At 35.9% G+C, this 23,593-nt stretch overlaps 1 protein-coding gene across 1 annotated transcript in view; it reads right to left on the bottom strand.

The window, feature by feature from the left end:
• LOC149774749 (uncharacterized) overlaps positions 1-8,297 on the bottom strand; it is a 160,948-nt gene extending 152,651 nt beyond the window's left edge. Inside the window, exons 1-2 of the mRNA XM_089944865.1 lie at positions 8,159-8,297; positions 3,336-3,477 (exon numbers count right to left, since the gene is read on the bottom strand). The gene's annotated coding sequence lies outside the window, so the exon portion shown is untranslated. The remainder of the gene's footprint in view (positions 1-3,335; positions 3,478-8,158) is intronic.
• Positions 8,298-23,593: the final 15,296 nt, after the last annotated feature.

The following is a 23,593-nucleotide window of genomic DNA, read 5'->3' as shown; positions in this document are numbered from 1 at the left end:
GGGTGGTGTTTAACTGGCTCTCATCGCCGAGTTGCTGAGAAATGAATTATATCCATATATTTTATAACATGAATCTATATTGTTTACGCTGTAAAGTTAAAACTCCAACTACTGATTTAGCTACGGTTATCACGAAAAATAAAAAAAATAGCGTATGGTGGAAAATGTTCTGTATGCGGTAAAAAGAAATTTTCGTTTTTACCTAATAAGCGCGGTGGTGATATTGCTAAATCGATGTCAAAGTTTCCGGGCACTCCATGGGCTAAATACCCAGGAGAAAAACATCTACCTGGATATAATTATTGTGGTCCTGGTACCAGACTTGATATCAGACTTGATAATCAGGATCAATCAAAGCCAGGTGAGTATCCTATAAACGATATTGATCGAGCTTGTCATGTTCATTATGTAGCGTATAAAAGTGAAAATCTACAAGACATGCATATTGCAGATGTGAAATTAAATCATGCGTTAAATTCTATAAAAAATAAAAATATAAGAGAAAAATTAGCTAACTGGCTAGTAAGATTGCGATGAAAGGTAAATTAGCACTAGGTGCTGGTAATATATACATGGAGTCTATTTATTATAGTCCAAGGGGATCCTGGAGAGGCAGAGCAGCAATTATCAAACTCGCTGATGCAGTAAATGTTGCGCGTTCTACTGCTGAAGCGTGGTTACCCAGGCAAGCGATATGCCAAATTTACCTACCACCATCGAAACGAATTCAGTACGCGTATTTTGATGTTTGTGTTCTAATGAAGTTCATCAAGCAGATATTTTATTTTTACCACATGATACTGTACGTAGAAAAGCATACAAGTACGCGCTAACTGTCGTTGATGTTGCAAGTAGACATAAAGAGGCAGAGCCGCTATCAACAAAAACACCTTCTGAAGTAGCTGATGCATTTGAAAGGATTTATCAACGAGGTGGTCTGCGATGGCCACAGCTGCTACAGGTTGATCCTGGCAAAGAATTTCTTGGCCCGGTATCATCGTTGATGAAACGACATGATATAAAAATACGACGAGGGCATACTGCGATTCACCGTGATCAGGCAATTGTTGAACGATTTAATCGAACACTTGCTGAGCGGTTATTTGGATATCAATACGAGAAGGAATTTATTCAAGATAAAAGATTTCGCGAATGGGTCGCAAGATTACAAAGCGTGATAACTGCGTTAAATAATGAGATTACACGAACAACCAACATGAAACTCATTAATGCAATTACAAAAAAATATACCAATACAACGAAAGTATATTGAAAAACAAAAAATACTGGGTGATGTTACAGTTAGATATTTATATGAACCGGGTGAACTTGAAGGTGGTAAAGCGAGAGCAACTGATCCTATCTGGAGTGTTACCACACACAAAATATCCACCGTGACAAGATCCTCAGGTAGACCTGCAATCTACAGATTAGATTTAACTGCTCCTCAACGTGGATTTACACGTGAACAACTACTGGTGTCCCGAGGATACACAACTACCACCGCTATCACTTAACTAGCACCCCGACGCCGATTACACTCGAAACAGGTCAACATAACGTTTTCTCGTGTATGACCGCCATTATTATTTTTTCTGTCTACGGTAAATTGTCTTGAATCATTATTCAAATACCGCCATAACATTACACAATTACAACTTGCGCAATGATTTTTCTGTTGCTGTTTTAACTCAATAATAAATTCAACATCAAGATTAAAATCGCGTTTATTTTTTTAATCAGATTATTTATAACCAGTTAATTTTTTTCTTATTGTGCTATCGTCGGTTACATCATCAATAATTTCTGTAGCGTCCAAGATAATTCTCCATAACTATGATATTTTTCTAACCCTTGATACCGCTAAATAAACTAAATTTGACCATTCGATACGATCGTCTACAATCCAGACTCGTGTATCAAAAATAGTTAAGCCCTGAGACGAGTGGATCGTCATAGCGTATCCCAACACACATGGAGATTTGTCAGCGCGTAATGCATCTTCGACAACACTGATATCAACAGCGACAATATCATTGAATACGAGATTTTGTTTCTCAGTCTGCCCTGAAATATCAACATTAATATTCTGTTTTCGTGTATCTGATGGTCTATAACGTAACGGTAAGGGCAATTCTGAGTATTTTTCTTGATGCAGCTGAAATAACTGCCGTTGTAAAGCGTCTCTAATTATTTTTCTGCTTGCTACTATCAAATCGTCCGGTCTCCATAAATTCAAAAATTCGTTCATTGAGGTCTCTGAGATCACTCCTCGTATTATTGTAATCTGATTAATTTTTTTAAACTCCTTTAAATTTTCATCAAGAGCTCTATGATCATCATTTATTTCTTCCTAATAATCAACGAAATTTTTTAACCAATCATGTGGAGACGGTCCAACAAAAGGCGGCGGCTGACCATGATCGCCACACATTATTATAGCGGTATTTTTCGTCAACAACCAATCAAGAAACGTTTTTAATATATCCAAAGACACCGTACATATCGCGTCCCAAATAATTATTTTAGGTATATATTTTTCTCCCATTCGTTCAGGAGTCCATGTATCTCCGTGCCACCAAAAGAAACTATGATACGTGCACGATTGTACTTGCCGTTGTTTCATCTCTCTTGCAAGTCTATGTGTGGATGTCAGCACGATCATATCTAAATTTCTAAAAACATCAATTGCTCGAGTCGTCTTGCCGCATTCTCCAGGTCCATTGAGATATACTGTCTTATATCTAGTTATTGGATCACTCACCGACGGCGCTTTCGACATTTCTGATATTTTATTACCTTTACGATAAAAATCTCTCATCGAAATATCTGCTGATTCTGTATAATTGTGTAATATTTCCTTTTTTATTCTCCACGAACTCCATCGTTCATCACTACTTATAAAGTCCATAATATAAAAACAACACTGTGAATATTAAGTGATAATGTGTATTTGTTTACAAGTTTCGATGGGATAAGCGTGTGGTCAAAGAAAAATGTGCTACAATATAACATTCAGGAGAATAAAATGTTGGTTTATCAATTTTAAACCAGAAATATATCAAACAATATTGTAGACAACACGAACATTTATATAGTACATCAAGTAACGATAACATTGAAATAAGCTGCGTCAAACCTGATAATAAAATTGATACAATTTTTCGGTATAAAAAGGAATAAATTACGTTCATGTGCAGGTTAATAGACATAATTGACATTATACTGGTGAATTTCAAAGGATGCTTCTAAATGCTACTTTTCTGTGTTTAACGATTAGGGTGGATCGTGTTATCTGTGTCCAAGTTGTTATATTCTATTTATCTATCACATACCTGTCGTTTCTAGTTCCATAGTCCTATCTTCGACTAATCTGTAAGCACCATATTGTGATATTGATGCGGCCATCGTGACGTTTTAATTTACTGTGAATCTAGGTGAAATGAATTGTCAACCTAACGCACTGCTAGGAGTCGGCTGCAAAAGAAAGGGAACGAACTTCCAGCCAACATCCATTATATAACAACTATTTAATTTAGAAATACTTATTGAGATATCACCTTGTGTATAAAAGAACAAAGTCTTAGGAATCAATTAAATATGTACTGCTTAAAACTAAGTCTAGACTATATGCATGTGCGCATTGAAACACCATGTATTAATGGTTTGCAAACAAAGTGAAAAGGCCACTGAATTAACAATCTCCAGCATGAATCACTATTTAACTCTAAGTGGATTCTACGTACAGGCCACTGAATTAATAATATCCAGAAACGAATCGTTATGTAGATATAAGATATGACTTGTTTTCGAGTCTGTACACTTCCACCCTATAAGACAGAATTATTATGATGTGAACGCGATGAAGAGACTGTATTATGATGTAGCATCCGACATCATCTTGGACAATTTGAGCAGGTTAACAGCACTTGAGTTCAATTTATCTATGGGTTCAGTTCCTCTGATATTTCCTTCCCCCAGCTGGAGTCCTTTGACATATCCTATCCCGTGCTTGATAATATTAGTTTTTACAGTTATTATGGGGTGTGTCAACCATAGTAATTTGCCATTTAGATCCAACATGGGATGGGATCTACTTCGTAAGTCAAGGTTCAGATATGTTAGCCTATCTACACCTTGGCGGATCAATCAGATATTTCATTGCTTCGAGTCTGTTGACTTCAATGGATGCGATAACAAGCCACGGCATCCAGTTAAAATGAAGTTTTTCAAATCTGAATACTGTTCCTCCATTATCAAGACAAGGGATGCACACTACTGGAATGGATTCATAAATAAACGATTTTCCACTGCTGGTCTATGATTGGACAAATACATCCTTTTCATCAAATACACCTGCAATGGCTTCTTTCTGGTATTTAGTCAGCTGTTCGATATTAAAACCGACAACGTATCCATTTTAAGTGGTGAGTTGGCATTGCATACTAAGGGAAGAAACTCGCAATGCTAATAGATGGTATAACGGTACCAATTGCGCAAGTCCAGGTGGGTGGAGCTTAAGGGTATGGAACATTGCATTCAGAAATAAAGAACAACACTTGCTGTGATTGGTGCATTATGTAAGAGTTGTACTTTCTGTTAGGCTTTAAAAAAGTTAAGCCTCTTGGCAACATGTGAGATTATTTATGTTAATTCCTATCTAGATCATATTTTATATTTGTTTTAAAATGTGGTACACTTGGCTGAAAATGTGACTGTTGTGAGTAGATAACGCTTACCCCTGCCTAGTTCCAGCAGAGCTATCTCTCTTAAATGCAGTGGAGTACCTGGTTTTGTCTTTGGCAAATTGACAATCTAACATTGTTCTCTATGACGGTGTGTGACATGTATATTGAGGTAGGCTACTAAGTATACTTATTTCACAAAACATTAGCATTGAGGTGTACAGAAAAACAATTGGGACCGTGATACCAGATGTCTCTATCATGTCTATTGCAGTGCACTTAAATATTTAATCTATCCGCCTAGGTGTAGATCTGCTATAATATCGGAAATTTGGTTTCCGAAGATGGGGGTGACAGCGGTCAGAGGAAACTAAATTTATATGCAAACGACAAGCCTACAAAGAGATTATGATGTATGTACATTTTCATACACAATCTTCTCTCATACCCGTGGCATTATTTATGAATAATGACAGCAAGCCGTTGTATATCTTCAGCTGCTTCTAGTCGCCAGAAGTCGTACCTGAAAGTCACTCGAAACTGTACCATAGTACTGCCGATGAAATGTGTCGTACACGATAGTGACTAGAAACTGTACCACATTGTCACCAATGAAATCTGTCGTACACGATATTCACTAGAAATTCGACCACACTGCTGCGAATGAAATGTGTCGTGCGTCAGAATTTCAATTCAGTTCGTATATTTGAAAACAATAACCATTATAATTTAAGAAAAACTTCTAGTTAAACACACACGTAATGAATGTAATGGATCATACTCTTTATTGCATAGTTATTTATGTATTTCTTGTATCTATTGTAATACCAATTAATAGTATCTAGCGATTTCAAACTAGAAGAAATGTATAAAACTACCTATCCATACTCTGTTACTCCTTTTAGTTTCCACAATATCAAATTTTACAAGATTAATGGCATTTCAAAACTGCTTTCACCAGAGTACTTATTAGGATCACTACCGTCCTGCACTCAAATCTGTAAAATCGATTGGAAGTTTATTGATTGTTGTCTGAATTCAACCATGATATTATGTCAAAACTGGATAACAAATACCTACGAAAATAATATTCCATTAACAGTTGATATATTTCTTTAATTGTAAAAACTGGCTATATGAATGCGTATCTGTGTAGTCAGGCTTATATTAGTTTCTGTTGTTGTTATGGGGTTTAACGCATTTCGGTATAAGATGGGACATACATGGAGGAAATTTGTACTGGTGGACCTAGAACCCAGGAAAAGTCCGGAAAGAACTACCGACCCCACGAGAATCTATAGGCAAACTTGATCACGTACCCTCTAGAAAACACGCAGAGGTGAGATGGTAGTGATCTGGAACAGTGAGCACTTGAGACCACTAGGCCACTCGGGGCCCCCGACTGATACTTGCAAAATAACATTGACTAGACAGAAGTTACCGTAAATATGAATACGAGTAATATGACTGAGTTTGTATATATTTAGACTGATACTGACAGGTAACTGCCCCACACCCACTGTGAACATAGGTAAGATGAATCTACATTTGTGTAGTTTGGTAATCAGACAAAGAAGACTCATACTTACAAAATTTATATAAATCAATTAAAATGTAAAGTTCCTGAAATAGCTGGCATGTCAATTCGGCAACATGTCTTTTCTACCTTCCCAGGCAAAGTTGTGACGTTTTAAACGAACACGCCAATCACTGCAGTGAAATTTTGTAACATGTATGAACAAGCTAGATAACGAACAGATTACACCATACCTGGCTGATTGTGTTGCAAACTTCTATTTCAAAGATGTTTCAGTCTCCAAAATATTTGTCTCCAGAATATAAAATATGCCATTTAAAAAAGTGAATACACCAGAGAGCTTCTTAGAATCCCCACCCTCCTCCACAAAAATCTCTAACAAATCGATTATAAGTCGATAGATCTGTTTAAAGTCTGAACTCGGCCATGATATGTGTACATGTAAATAGAGGATAATAAGTACCCTCGAAAGTAATGTCATTCCAATATCATTTTATACACTGACTGGGCATGAAATTCCGTAATTGTGTACACGGGTAGTAGGAATGTATATTTATGCAGTCATACTAATAGTTGCAAAATACATTGACTAAATGGAAGTTCTTCGACAACACTGATATCAACAGCGACAATATCATTGAATACGAGATTTTGTTTCTCAGTCTGCCCTGAAATATCAACATTAATATTCTGTTTTCGTGTATCTGATGGTCTATAACGTAACGGTAAGGGCAATTCTGAGTATTTTTCTTGATGCAGCTGAAATAACTGCCGTTGTAAAGCGTCTCTGATTATTTTTCTGCTTGGTACTATCAAATCGTCGGGTCTCCATAAATTCAAAAATTCGTTCATTGAGGTCTCTGAGATCACTCCTCGTATTATTGTAATCTGATTAATTTTTTTAAACTCCTTTAAATTTTCATCAAGAGCTCTATGATCATCATTTATTTCTTCCTAATAATCAACGAAATTTTTTAACCAATCATGTGGAGACGGTCCAACAAAAGGCGGCGGCTGACCATGATCGCCACACATTATTATAGCGGTATTTTTCGTCAACAACCAATCAAGAAACGTTTTTAATATATCCAAAGACACCGTACATATCGCGTCCCAAATAATTATTTTAGGTATATATTTTTCTCCCATTCGTTCAGGAGTCCATGTATCTCCGTGCCACCAAAAGAAACTATGATACGTGCACGATTGTACTTGCCGTTGTTTCATCTCTCTTGCAAGTCTATGTGTGGATGTCAGCACGATCATATCTAAATTTCTAAAAACATCAATTGCTCGAGTCGTCTTGCCGCATTCTCCAGGTCCATTGAGATATACTGTCTTATATCTAGTTATTGGATCACTCACCGACGGCGCTTTCGACATTTCTGATATTTTATTACCTTTACGATAAAAATCTCTCATCGAAATATCTGCTGATTCTGTATAATTGTGTAATATTTCCTTTTTTATTCTCCACGAACTCCATCGTTCATCACTACTTATAAAGTCCATAATATAAAAACAACACTGTGAATATTAAGTGATAATGTGTATTTGTTTACAAGTTTCGATGGGATAAGCGTGTGGTCAAAGAAAAATGTGCTACAATATAACATTCAGGAGAATAAAATGTTGGTTTATCAATTTTAAACCAGAAATATATCAAACAATATTGTAGACAACACGAACATTTATATAGTACATCAAGTAACGATAACATTGAAATAAGCTGCGTCAAACCTGATAATAAAATTGATACAATTTTTCGGTATAAAAAGGAATAAATTACGTTCATGTGCAGGTTAATAGACATAATTGACATTATACTGGTGAATTTCAAAGGATGCTTCTAAATGCTACTTTTCTGTGTTTAACGATTAGGGTGGATCGTGTTATCTGTGTCCAAGTTGTTATATTCTATTTATCTATCACATACCTGTCGTTTCTAGTTCCATAGTCCTATCTTCGACTAATCTGTAAGCACCATATTGTGATATTGATGCGGCCATCGTGACGTTTTAATTTACTGTGAATCTAGGTGAAATGAATTGTCAACCTAACGCACTGCTAGGAGTCGGCTGCAAAAGAAAGGGAACGAACTTCCAGCCAACATCCATTATATAACAACTATTTAATTTAGAAATACTTATTGAGATATCACCTTGTGTATAAAAGAACAAAGTCTTAGGAATCAATTAAATATGTACTGCTTAAAACTAAGTCTAGACTATATGCATGTGCGCATTGAAACACCATGTATTAATGGTTTGCAAACAAAGTGAAAAGGCCACTGAATTAACAATCTCCAGCATGAATCACTATTTAACTCTAAGTGGATTCTACGTACAGGCCACTGAATTAATAATATCCAGAAACGAATCGTTATGTAGATATAAGATATGACTTGTTTTCGAGTCTGTACACTTCCACCCTATAAGACAGAATTATTATGATGTGAACGCGATGAAGAGACTGTATTATGATGTAGCATCCGACATCATCTTGGACAATTTGAGCAGGTTAACAGCACTTGAGTTCAATTTATCTATGGGTTCAGTTCCTCTGATATTTCCTTCCCCCAGCTGGAGTCCTTTGACATATCCTATCCCGTGCTTGATAATATTAGTTTTTACAGTTATTATGGGGTGTGTCAACCATAGTAATTTGCCATTTAGATCCAACATGGGATGGGATCTACTTCGTAAGTCAAGGTTCAGATATGTTAGCCTATCTACACCTTGGCGGATCAATCAGATATTTCATTGCTTCGAGTCTGTTGACTTCAATGGATGCGATAACAAGCCACGGCATCCAGTTAAAATGAAGTTTTTCAAATCTGAATACTGTTCCTCCATTATCAAGACAAGGGATGCACACTACTGGAATGGATTCATAAATAAACGATTTTCCACTGCTGGTCTATGATTGGACAAATACATCCTTTTCATCAAATACACCTGCAATGGCTTCTTTCTGGTATTTAGTCAGCTGTTCGATATTAAAACCGACAACGTATCCATTTTAAGTGGTGAGTTGGCATTGCATACTAAGGGAAGAAACTCGCAATGCTAATAGATGGTATAACGGTACCAATTGCGCAAGTCCAGGTGGGTGGAGCTTAAGGGTATGGAACATTGCATTCAGAAATAAAGAACAACACTTGCTGTGATTGGTGCATTATGTAAGAGTTGTACTTTCTGTTAGGCTTTAAAAAAGTTAAGCCTCTTGGCAACATGTGAGATTATTTATGTTAATTCCTATCTAGATCATATTTTATATTTGTTTTAAAATGTGGTACACTTGGCTGAAAATGTGACTGTTGTGAGTAGATAACGCTTACCCCTGCCTAGTTCCAGCAGAGCTATCTCTCTTAAATGCAGTGGAGTACCTGGTTTTGTCTTTGGCAAATTGACAATCTAACATTGTTCTCTATGACGGTGTGTGACATGTATATTGAGGTAGGCTACTAAGTATACTTATTTCACAAAACATTAGCATTGAGGTGTACAGAAAAACAATTGGGACCGTGATACCAGATGTCTCTATCATGTCTATTGCAGTGCACTTAAATATTTAATCTATCCGCCTAGGTGTAGATCTGCTATAATATCGGAAATTTGGTTTCCGAAGATGGGGGTGACAGCGGTCAGAGGAAACTAAATTTATATGCAAACGACAAGCCTACAAAGAGATTATGATGTATGTACATTTTCATACACAATCTTCTCTCATACCCGTGGCATTATTTATGAATAATGACAGCAAGCCGTTGTATATCTTCAGCTGCTTCTAGTCGCCAGAAGTCGTACCTGAAAGTCACTCGAAACTGTACCATAGTACTGCCGATGAAATGTGTCGTACACGATAGTGACTAGAAACTGTACCACATTGTCACCAATGAAATCTGTCGTACACGATATTCACTAGAAATTCGACCACACTGCTGCGAATGAAATGTGTCGTGCGTCAGAATTTCAATTCAGTTCGTATATTTGAAAACAATAACCATTATAATTTAAGAAAAACTTCTAGTTAAACACACACGTAATGAATGTAATGGATCATACTCTTTATTGCATAGTTATTTATGTATTTCTTGTATCTATTGTAATACCAATTAATAGTATCTAGCGATTTCAAACTAGAAGAAATGTATAAAACTACCTATCCATACTCTGTTACTCCTTTTAGTTTCCACAATATCAAATTTTACAAGATTAATGGCATTTCAAAACTGCTTTCACCAGAGTACTTATTAGGATCACTACCGTCCTGCACTCAAATCTGTAAAATCGATTGGAAGTTTATTGATTGTTGTCTGAATTCAACCATGATATTATGTCAAAACTGGATAACAAATACCTACGAAAATAATATTCCATTAACAGTTGATATATTTCTTTAATTGTAAAAACTGGCTATATGAATGCGTATCTGTGTAGTCAGGCTTATATTAGTTTCTGTTGTTGTTATGGGGTTTAACGCATTTCGGTATAAGATGGGACATACATGGAGGAAATTTGTACTGGTGGACCTAGAACCCAGGAAAAGTCCGGAAAGAACTACCGACCCCACGAGAATCTATAGGCAAACTTGATCACGTACCCTCTAGAAAACACGCAGAGGTGAGATGGTAGTGATCTGGAACAGTGAGCACTTGAGACCACTAGGCCACTCGGGGCCCCCGACTGATACTTGCAAAATAACATTGACTAGACAGAAGTTACCGTAAATATGAATACGAGTAATATGACTGAGTTTGTATATATTTAGACTGATACTGACAGGTAACTGCCCCACACCCACTGTGAACATAGGTAAGATGAATCTACATTTGTGTAGTTTGGTAATCAGACAAAGAAGACTCATACTTACAAAATTTATATAAATCAATTAAAATGTAAAGTTCCTGAAATAGCTGGCATGTCAATTCGGCAACATGTCTTTTCTACCTTCCCAGGCAAAGTTGTGACGTTTTAAACGAACACGCCAATCACTGCAGTGAAATTTTGTAACATGTATGAACAAGCTAGATAACGAACAGATTACACCATACCTGGCTGATTGTGTTGCAAACTTCTATTTCAAAGATGTTTCAGTCTCCAAAATATTTGTCTCCAGAATATAAAATATGCCATTTAAAAAAGTGAATACACCAGAGAGCTTCTTAGAATCCCCACCCTCCTCCACAAAAATCTCTAACAAATCGATTATAAGTCGATAGATCTGTTTAAAGTCTGAACTCGGCCATGATATGTGTACATGTAAATAGAGGATAATAAGTACCCTCGAAAGTAATGTCATTCCAATATCATTTTATACACTGACTGGGCATGAAATTCCGTAATTGTGTACACGGGTAGTAGGAATGTATATTTATGCAGTCATACTAATAGTTGCAAAATACATTGACTAAATGGAAGTTCTTCGACAACACTGATATCAACAGCGACAATATCATTGAATACGAGATTTTGTTTCTCAGTCTGCCCTGAAATATCAACATTAATATTCTGTTTTCGTGTATCTGATGGTCTATAACGTAACGGTAAGGGCAATTCTGAGTATTTTTCTTGATGCAGCTGAAATAACTGCCGTTGTAAAGCGTCTCTGATTATTTTTCTGCTTGGTACTATCAAATCGTCGGGTCTCCATAAATTCAAAAATTCGTTCATTGAGGTCTCTGAGATCACTCCTCGTATTATTGTAATCTGATTAATTTTTTTAAACTCCTTTAAATTTTCATCAAGAGCTCTATGATCATCATTTATTTCTTCCTAATAATCAACGAAATTTTTTAACCAATCATGTGGAGACGGTCCAACAAAAGGCGGCGGCTGACCATGATCGCCACACATTATTATAGCGGTATTTTTCGTCAACAACCAATCAAGAAACGTTTTTAATATATCCAAAGACACCGTACATATCGCGTCCCAAATAATTATTTTAGGTATATATTTTTCTCCCATTCGTTCAGGAGTCCATGTATCTCCGTGCCACCAAAAGAAACTATGATATGTGCACGATTGTACTTGCCGTTGTTTCATCTCTCTTGCAAGTCTATGTGTGGATGTCAGCACGATCATATCTAAATTTCTAAAAACATTAATTGCTCGAGTCGTCTTGCCGCATTCTCCAGGTCCATTGAGATATACTGTCTTATACCTAGTTATTGGATCACTCACCGACGGCGCTTTCGACATTTCTGATATTTTATTACCTTTACGATAAAAATCTCTCATCGAAATATCTGCTGGTTCTGTATAATTGTGTAATATTTCCTTTTTTATTCTCCACGAACTCCATCGGTCATCACTACTTATAAATTCCATAACAGATTCTAAATATTTACTCGAAATATAAAACGAATCCGTTGCGACTCTGACTGCGGTCTCAGGAAATCTATTTAATCATCGATAATACATTTATAGAAACATAAGCCAGCATAGAAGATCTTAGATGTGTGGGGAGATATCATTTATGTAACTAACGATCGTACCAAATTGTGTTCCGTCAGATAAATAAGCACTTTCTCGATTTACAAATATAGCTCTCGTTGTTGTAATAGCGATTATAAAATCGTATTGGGCATCATCTAGAATTAATCGTGCGTAATGTCTTTTATGATCATATGCACCACCCTGAGTAAATTTACCTATAATTCTTCTACCGAGATCTTTTGCGGTTTTTTCGTTATTTTTAAGTTTAAGCTCGAGTATTTTAGGAGCTTCTTTGATAATATCATCTTCAGAAACACCAGGACATTTTTCCTTAAACTCGCTAATAACTTCATCAAGACTGATAGAATCTGGCATGGGCAACCAATTTTCGGTCTGCGCGTGATATGATATAATTGCCTCACTGACAACCAACGATGTCAGTACCGCGCAATCTAGCATATATCGTAATAAAACTATAGGCGCCCAACGTTTTTCACAAAGATGTCTACCAAACCAAACATAACAAATTTGGTGGAGATTTTCGTTAAACTCAATGATTCAACACAAGCGAGTACAGTCAGATCAAAATCAGGTAATGGTCCATTAATTGCTACTCGTGTCATCTCGTTTGTAGGGTGACCAAATCTAGCAAAATATCCAGAACAATCTCCGTATCCTAGAAAACGTCCCGGATAACATGCATCCATATCAACTGAAATAACATCATTGTAATTATACTTGGTATTCCATAATCCACCGTGTCCGTATTCGACGCAACTTGCGTGTACGTCCTCGAGTAAATCAAATCGTGTTGGTTTCCATGAATTTTTTTTTCTCTTGCAGCGTGGGCTGCAACAGATGGAACGGTAAAACAATTAGTAATTTGTCAGTATTTTCCGCGTGCTTCTACTTGGAAAACTTCTCTGCGAGATTTTTCATCTCGTCGTGGAGAGATTCTGTTCGATATATTTCACCGTTTGGTTTAACAAACTGATCAAATTCACCTTCCTCATCAATTTTAAATAACCATACCGATACAGGATCGTTTTTACTTATTTCGTTAATAAAATCAAACATGTCTCCGCGGTAAATCCTAACAGTTCGATCACGTGGAAATATTGTTACTGCGTTAGTCCATGCGTGCGCGGTATGATCAATAATATTTATTGGAGCTCCTTTCGATTTATATTTCGATTCGTATAATATTTCTCCGGTTATCGTTAATACTGTTATTGGAAATTTTAATATTTTTCCTAATTCAGCAACATCTTTTATTGTAGCACCGGTATCCTTAACTGAATCAGCCCACGAGTTTATTTTTTCATGTCTTAAATCAGTTAATCCGCTTCCACGCATCGCGTTTGTAAAGTGTTCTATTACTCGTTCGGCCACACAATTTAACCTTGAAAATTTCATGGGGCCAGTTTATCAACGCTTTTTTTTATTTATCTCATAGATTCCATAAATAACTGCTGTTACAGGGTACGCTCGCTCATAGTACGGTTTATCGATACCAGTCAATAGACCCGGTCTGGAATTTCTACTTAATATGGCAATTTTATTATTACCAAGGACAGGATCATATTTGTCACGGATAATCCATCTATATGTTTCTGTTAACACAATAAAATTTACTCTGAAGAAATATTGTTGATCACCCTCGTACTCAGCGATGTAGTTAATGATAGTTGCCGCTCGTTTGTCATTCATTGTAGCATCAACAACTTTGTCCTTGACAGAGTCGACACTAACTTCGTCAGCGTTGCGTATAATCTTGAACGTTGACTATACATGAGATGCACCATCCGTGTAAAATTCTTTCTTGGCATCATGAATTTTCGAGATCAAACTTTTATTTTTCGGATCAACCAGATCTCGTACTGGTAAGTCAGGACATAATCTGTCGAGATTAAATTTATATTTAGAAGGCCTAGTTTGGGATGATCTCTCGAATTCGTTCATATAATTAAAACAAATATTTAAATAAAAAATATTAGATATATATATATATATATATATATATATATATATATATATATATATATATATATATATATATATATATATATATATATATATATATATATATATATATATATATGAAGAATCAGTTCAGGTGGTTCATGATCGGCTCAGTAACTCGCTGCAACAAATCCTGTAGAGGTGAATTTTGTTGGATGCACTTACAAAGTATACGGCGAGGGAGTCTAGGACCATTACCGTGTCTGCGATGTGGTGTTGGAGTACGACGAAAAACAGGGTTATGTGCAAAAGCTGTGAAAAACGGTTCAGAGAACTTAAGAGATATTATGACAAAAAAATAATAACAGTGAAAATGATATAAAATCCGTGGAGGATTATATATCAAGATTTCAGACAAACAATGATTTAAACAAATAATTATTATATAATGGAGCAAGAATTTGTGAGACATCCTATCATAAGAAACTACGAGGTTAATCGTGATGGTGTTATCAGAAATTTTCTGTTGAAGAAACCAGTTAGTACTGTTACTAATACTGGTTATCTTAGATTTATTGTTGGGAAGAAAAGATATCTCTGTCATCGATTCACGTACGAGTGTTTCTTCGGAGTGATCAAAGATGGTCTTGTGATCGATCGTATTGATTCAAATCCTCAGAACAACTCCTTATCCAATTTACAAGCTATCTCACTGAGCGAGAATAATACACGTGGTAATACTGGTAAATACTCAAAAATTGCAAGATCAGTTAAGTCTACAAATCCAGAAACTGGTGAAGAAATAATATTTCAGTCGATGCGTGCTGCTGCGAGATATTTTGATATATGCATGCCTTCAGTACAAAAAGTCGCAGAAAATATAACCAGATCTGCTTTCTCAAAAAATATAAACAGAGAATCACCTTCGGATATCAATAACTATCAAGTAATTATATTTATTAACTATTTATTTAATTATTTATCTTTTGTCAGAAATTCTCATTATTATACTACTTATTTTTTCGACTTGAGCGAAGAGATGTAATTTTATGATATATTGGTTTTCTCGGTAGATCATGATTTTTTATGGTCATAATTAGTTCGTTAATCATCTACGTAGTAACTGTACCCGTAGAAAGATATTTGTGGTTTTGTAGCATGCAACCCGGTCTAGATCTTACAATGGACTCTCTTATACTAACTTAACTGCTAGATTTTCTCAGATTTTTCCATCCTCCCTATAACTGTTCCTGACAGTGACATATTACAATCTTTTCCAAGATCACAAGGTCATTTACCTTATATCTGAAGCCTATAACAATATCACTGCCTAGAGAACACGCACCAGCCAGCCTCTGTCCTTATCAGATCGTTTCTCCATTTTACGGCACCATTAGACAAACACACTGACCTAGTGTGACCTCTATCACTTAACAGGCTAGCTTTGGGAACTATTTACAAAGTCAGCAAAGATGCCTTGCTACAGTTTCTAACTTACAAAATAAACGGTTTATGTAATACAGTATTTTAGATCTGCTACGGTATATTCGTGTATTTTCTGCTCTATTCGTGAAACATTAAATTTTTTTTAGAACAGCGCACATTTATATATATAAATACTGAAGACAGCACATAAAATGCATGTATCTTTCAACTAAAATACAAAAAACCGAGCGTAATATGACACATATATTTCAGCTTACCTTGCAGAAACCAGAGTGTAACTACATGTATTCACCGTCTAGTATGTATCGATCGAGACGGGTTAATTTTAGATCCACAGTGCAGGGATCCTGCATATAATTTTTTTATTGACTCGATTACAGAAATACGTGCATAATAGTGTTTGGAATTAAAAATCAGTTGCATTTTCCTTGTTCAGTGCAGAAATATATATAATATGTGTTTGTGTACGTATGTGTGCTAATTTTTCTTTTTTTTATCGAGTAATATTTACAACTAAATACTCCCTTTGACTGTGTTTTTCACGGATACAGATTTATGAGTGGGAAATCTCGTAATTTCCTATGATATATATTTCTGATACTTTCTCCATTCATGATATAAGTCTCAGATTGTTCTATCATAGATGGCGAATCTCGTAATTTGCGAGTTTCGCTATTGTTCTGGATCATAAGCGGCATAGTAAATAGGGAATTTAACAGAACACCCACTACAATGTCAAACGTGGTAGATACATGTTTTTGTATTTCACGGGTTGATTTATTGTTGGTGGGTGTTTCTGTTGCGCGTAGAGAATGGCCCCGTATATGTTTGTACTGTCCTTAATTAAGATTATCATTCATTATACATATAATCTGGGGCCCCGAGTGGCCGAGTGGTCTAAAGCGCTCTTCGTTACGGATCACTGCCATCTCACCTCTGTCTGCGGCGGTTCGAGTCTAAGATTCAGCCAATGTGGGCATGTGAGAAAGCTTGCCAGTAGCTTCTCGTGGGTCGGTGGTTCTTTCCGGGGTTTTCCGGGTTCTTCCTCCACCATTAATACTGGCCGCCATGTATAGCCTATCGTGCTGAAAAATGGCGTTAAACCCCACAACAACAACAACAACAATATAATCTGAGCTCGCTAAAACACTCGATTAGGGGCTTGTCATTCATTCATAATATATGTTGTGTTGTCCTTAATTAAGATTATCATTCATCATGCATATAATCTGAGCTCGCTAAAACACTCGATTAGGGGTTCGTCATTCATTCATAATATACGTTCTGCTGTCCTTGAAACATCCCTCCAAACTCGCTTAAACACTCAATTATTGGTTCCATAGGGATATATTTTTTTTATTTTAAAGATTTATATATTATATAATGAACCATGAAAATATCAAAGACATTATTTTTGCTATTAAAAAACTAGAAGAAAACGGAATTAATATATCTGATGAACTAAATCCTGAAAAATAATATCTGATTTTGAAACGTTAGAGGAACTTAAAAATGAAAATGAGTATGTTCTATCATCTCAGTACAAGTTCATAAGGCGGATTCAGGCAGCTATGTTTCAGTCACTATCTATGGTGAATGATGATAAAGTAAATGAAATTGTTCCTCTTTCTGTTGCAGTCGAAAAAGTCAGATGGGGATTATCCAACGAGTACGAAACGAAAAAAACAATCAGTACTCGCAAACGACACTAAAGAAAAATTATGTCAGCAGGTAACGAAGTTACAAGTTACCAAAGCAACCCTGAGTAACAATATTCTGAAATATTTTTATTTTTTTATTTCTGAAATATTATTTTTATCATAAAATCTGATTGATTGGCATAATTTTGAGTACCAATCACCCTATCAGAATACCAAATTTGATTGAATGGCATAATTCTGAGTACTAATCACCCTATCAGAATTTCAAATCTGATTGATTGGCATAATTCTGAGTACCAATCACCCTATCAATAATTTCAAAAAATAAAATATTTCTGAATAAATAAAATAAAATATTTCTGAATAAATAAAAATATTTCTGGAAAAATAAAATATTTCTGAATAAATAAAATATTTCAGAATAAATAAAATATTTTTTGTAGTATTTTTTGGAAAATTGATTGATTTGTATAATTTTGAATACCAACCACCCCATCAAAATTACAAAACTGATTGATTTACACGAATTTGAGCACCAATCACCCCACTGGAATTAACAAACTTATCGATTTGCATAAAAAATAAAATATTTCTAAATAAAAGCTTATTTCATAATAATAATAAGATATTTCTGAATTAAAAAAATATTTCAGAATAATCATAAGATATTTTTTTGTAGTATTTTTTGCAAAGCTGATAAATTTGAGTACTAAACTACCCATCAGAGACAGAAACTGATCGAATTCATAAAAATAAAATATTTCAGAATAATAATAAAATATTTTAAAATAAATAAAATGATTAATTTACACGATTTTAAGTACCAATCACCCTATCAGACACACAATCTGATTAATTTGCATAATTCTGAGTACCAATCACCATATCAGAATCAACAATGTGATTAATTTGTATAATTTTGAGTACCAATCACCATATCAATAATAAAAAAATATTTTATTTATTCTGAAATATTTTATTTATTTTGAAATATTTTATTTATTCTGAAATATTATTTTTTTAAACTTGATCGAGTTTAACACAAGAGTGTGCATAATTTAGAATCTGATCTCTGTTACACGTGATCGCGACAATATATTCTCCACGGAGCTCATCTAACTGTTCTTGTGTTAATAAGAAATCCTCGTTCCCGTATTCATCGATAACTAAATTAACGTTAAATTGCTCTGTGTCTGGAGGTTGTGAAAACGCTGTTCTGATGGCGTTTTCAAGTACTTCTTTGTCATATATAAAAACCCTCACGTTTTGGTACATTATATACTATTTACTTGATTAATTCATGGATCTTTAAGATCTTCATCTTAAGATCAAAGATCTACGATAAAAGTCCTTAAGATTTCACATACAGATTTATTACAAGCTCTTCTCCACGTAGGTCAATTAAGCGATTAAGGTGGTCTGTGATCTTAAAAGTTATTCGTGTTAACATATTATTGTGACACAGCAGATACACAGGATTAGTTGGTTCTTGCACGATTAAACTTCCGGGGAATACTTGTGGTGTAAATGTATATAAAATTTATCCCTGTTGAGTCTGATTTGATTTTTCAAGATTTATTTGATAGCTGCCATCGCTTACGTCACAAACGAGATTGACCGCGATCGTGCTGGTTATATTAACGATTCCAGGTGATACATGTCTACCGCCACCGTGTGGATCATTATTATGTCTGAGAACAAGCGGAGGTGGGGCAATTTTTCTCCACGCATCTAGTATTTCAAAAAAGTTCTTATCAATGACATCATTGAGGGATTTTCTTAATTTATCTGGATTATAATCAGGGAACTGAAACGTTGCAATATCAGCTTCGGGTATTTTGTATTTGGCTGCGAAGGCTTTTTTGTAATCGCTTGATGACTTAAGAACCATATCTCTAATTCTATACGTTCTATGTAATCTAACCAATCTGAATTAATTTTAATATCGTGACGAAAACTATTCTTCGACGTAAAATCACCCCTCGTTGGTTCTGGTGGTCCTTCATGCACTGGGGGAACATCCGGCCAACCTAGTACGGATCTTATCGTGGACTGATAAATATCAACGACGTAATCAGGAGAATGTATATCAACCGTAGAAGATAGCGTCGGTTCATGAACTTTAATTGATATTTTTGCTTCATTTCCCGTTATTGATTTTATTCTACGTTGAAATTCCTCATTGATCTCTTCAATCTCATAACTACCTGTGGGTATCCCAACAACAATCCAGTCAGGTGTTCCATCCGGTTTATTCTTGTTAGCAAATACGTATGTATTGTTTGCTGGTGTACCATTAAATGATTTTGATCTGATATTTGGTCAGTTGTAAATATACCCGTAATTGAGCCAGTACGATTTCCTTTACTGGAATTGCAGAAAGTTAATACTAAATTCAGGATTAGTTGAACTTACCGAGATCATCGTTGTCTTTGGCGGAGTTGTGTTAGTCACGATCTGCTGGAGTAGATCCATTGACGTTATTATTAGTACTTGTATCTTTAATACCGATACCATCGTGATATATTTTAGTCATCGTTGAAAACTCAGAATCAGATATAATTCCATCACTGAGACTCGCTGATAACAACGAAGACAATTTCGAGTATGCGACCATCGTTGTGTGTAATTTTATCATGTAATCGGATAATTTTTCATTTGTGCAAGTACAATTATTTTTTGCAATAATATTGAGAACACCTGCAGTTGTTGTTGCTGCTGAAATACATAGTGTTACGGATACTGGTGCCATCATTGTCATTGCTGGCAATATAACACCTGTTCCAGCAACAACAGCGGATACTGAATAAACAATCACATCAACGATAACTAATCGTCGTCGATATTTTTTTTATTTTTACCGTATATTGTTCGACTCGATATTTTAAGTTTGTTTGCCATTCACGTGCTTGATTGTACCTGTATTGTGCACCGTCCATATATTTTTTATGCAGTAAATAATTGAGGTATTTCAGCTACAAATTCCAAACACCACCAGTAAGATGTTGCGTTTCATGTTTTATCGGCTGCTTCCAGCATAAATTCTTCTTTGGTTCCGCTATTTAATACAACAGACAACGCCGGAAAACCTATCGGTGGAATGTCGCCATAGATACTTTGCAAATATCTCAAATCGCGCAGCACTAAACACAGATAGCCTGTACACGCCAGTAATTGTTGCGGTATATTTAGTAGTTTTATTTTTCTGTGACCATGTTGCGAATCCAGATGATACTGTATACACGATGTTGGTAATATGCCCTGGAGTTACTCCGGCTGAAATTTTAATCAGACTAATTTTATTAACGATCTCAGGAATCCCCGCTACGACGTCTTCGAGTGTTTTTTTGATCGTGTCTAATGTTTTTACGGTGTCAGAAAATTTCACGTTGATCGTATCAAAGTTCGTCCTGATATCAGAGAGTTTTACATCAACAGTCAACGGATCACCAAAGAACTCATTTGCGATATTGTTGAGTGTTCTAAAATTCCTATGGAGGTTTGAAAACGCGTTTGCGTGAACATCATGCTCGGCCCGCAACGTAGATAATTTACCATCAACGAAGTCAACGTATTTTATCGTTGCAGCATCTTCGTCGGAAGTTGGATCTCTAAGTACTACTATCTTATTCCCGTTCATGCTGAGTTCGCCCGTCATTGTGTCTCCGGTGTTTTTCAAACGTCCAGCGACGCTTCTTGCAATTTCATTTCTGGTGGTTGCAGACGAAACATCAACTCTTCTTGCAATTTTATTTATGATGGTTGCAATCGATATACTCGAGTCTCTGATTCTTCCGCTGTCAGCAAATTCTGGAATGTTGCCCGCGACCGCACCAAGTACTTGTCTAATTATATCATTCCATCTGATGTTGCTCGTTTTTAGTTTTCCGTATCGATCCTGAAAAATAACAACCTCATCTGGGTCAACTCCAGCAAGATTCATGATATCAGCGAGTTCATCTTTAGTCGCGTACTTTGACAGATCAACGTCGCCGGGGTTTTTTTTAACGCGTGCAGAAGATCTTCTTCCGTAAATATCAACCATTATATTTTAAGATCTGTTTAAAACGAATCGGTTGCCTGTATAATCATGCACGACTTTATGTGGCGGTTTGGATGATTTTGATATAGCGTTAAGTACATTAATTGCCTCACGGCCACATATTGGCGGATCTGTCATTGTTTGTGTGGGTAGCGTTGAATACCAAACTTGCGCGTGAAGTGGCGCAACATACTTGATAAATTCAATGGGTAGAGCTAACCCGTATGAATGAAAATAAACGATTCCGCGTGGATCAACCGCGTATGATACCCAATGAGTACCGCGTCCTGAATTCGAGTCGAGATTAATAATGCCTGTTTCGAGTTTGTTTGGTTGTTTCGGTAATTGATCTCGCATAAAACACCTCTAAAGTTTTTTTTAAAATCGTTTAGCAGCATCAAGTAAATCAAAATTTGATGCTGGAACATCTAACGTGGAAGCCTTAGACCTCTCCCCCAACGAGATCCTGGCAATCTTAAGCCACGTCCTTTTTTGTATCCATTTCCTGTTGCTTTCTTTAGAGCCATTCCAGCAGCTGTTCCAACAGAACCTAACGCGGCTGCTTTTGCTACGGCTGGAGCAGCAGCAGCTATTAACGCTGGAATAGCCGCAAGAAGTGGAAATATACCACCTGTGTTAACCATGTCCTTGATGGCGCTAGGAGAAAGATGAAATTGAACTCCGGTTTTTGATTCCAGCGCTTTATTGAAATGTTTAATCTGATTATTTGTCAACGATAATTTGTTTGGACCACCACAAATCTGATCTCGTTTTAGTGATATTTTAGTTCCACATTTGTTGGAGTTTTTTGACTGAAGCTTTATGACCTGACCTGGGGTCAGAGCAACATTAACATGACTATACGACATTTTTATATAAATATATTTTTCTAAATAACACGATTAAAGATTTTCCACTGGTGCATCAACGACTCTCATTCGACCACTACCACCTTCAAGTAACATGGCTTTATTGCTGAGTATAACCGCGATTGCTTTATAATCAACACCACCACCTGTATTTGTGTTAGTTTTAAGATGTGTATCAACGACAGATTGTCTTGATAGATCAAGATGTTCCAGTGAAAAATAATAAATCGGATACAAAGTTCTGAAATCATGCTGTGATATTTGCAACCCAGGATCTACATTTTGATCACGTCCCATGAATGACATCAATCGATGACATACACGTCCTATACTATTTTGTTCATAATTTAGTTGTACGTTCTCTGTTGGTTCTTGTTGTCCGTTTATCCGTAAAGAAATATCTGTGATACCTAGTTTATCAAATATCATATGAGTACGTTCTTGATTACCTAAACGATCATAGTTCTGAAACGCAAAAAAAATATGCCGTGGTGCAGAAACTGTGATGCTATATGCCATGTAAACTGACCGTTAACGTTAGTTTGTGTACTATCTGTGCTTGTTGTTAACCATGACAACAAGGATTTACCACCTGTGTCCATGAAAGAAATCAACTTGTGTTCTTCTGCGATCGTTGGAGTCATTACCGGCGTCCACATCGATAGTTTTTTAGTATTACTTTACCAGCATCACCAACAGGTCTCCACGGAACATCGTTATCATTACCTTTTCTCACAAGAACAACCGTAAGTCCAGCTCCAAAAATCAAAAAATATGCGATAGTGGTATTGTACATGAAAAACTTCTATTGGCTCCTAGCAACATATTTTTACGCGTTGCAAATCCCAAGTTGAAATCTACGTTAGCACCATGAACCACCGGCCACACATCAGCGTCGTTGTTGTCGGCGAAGTTTCTTGGTCGTCTTATATTATAGATTATCATTGA

The sequence above is a fragment of the Sinohyriopsis cumingii genome, unplaced genomic scaffold (assembly GCF_028554795.1).
Source record: "Sinohyriopsis cumingii isolate HCF-2022 unplaced genomic scaffold, ASM2855479v2 utg000160l, whole genome shotgun sequence".
NCBI classification, from domain to species: domain Eukaryota; kingdom Metazoa; phylum Mollusca; class Bivalvia; order Unionida; family Unionidae; genus Sinohyriopsis; species Sinohyriopsis cumingii.
This window is presented reverse-complemented; position numbering and strand designations above follow the sequence as displayed.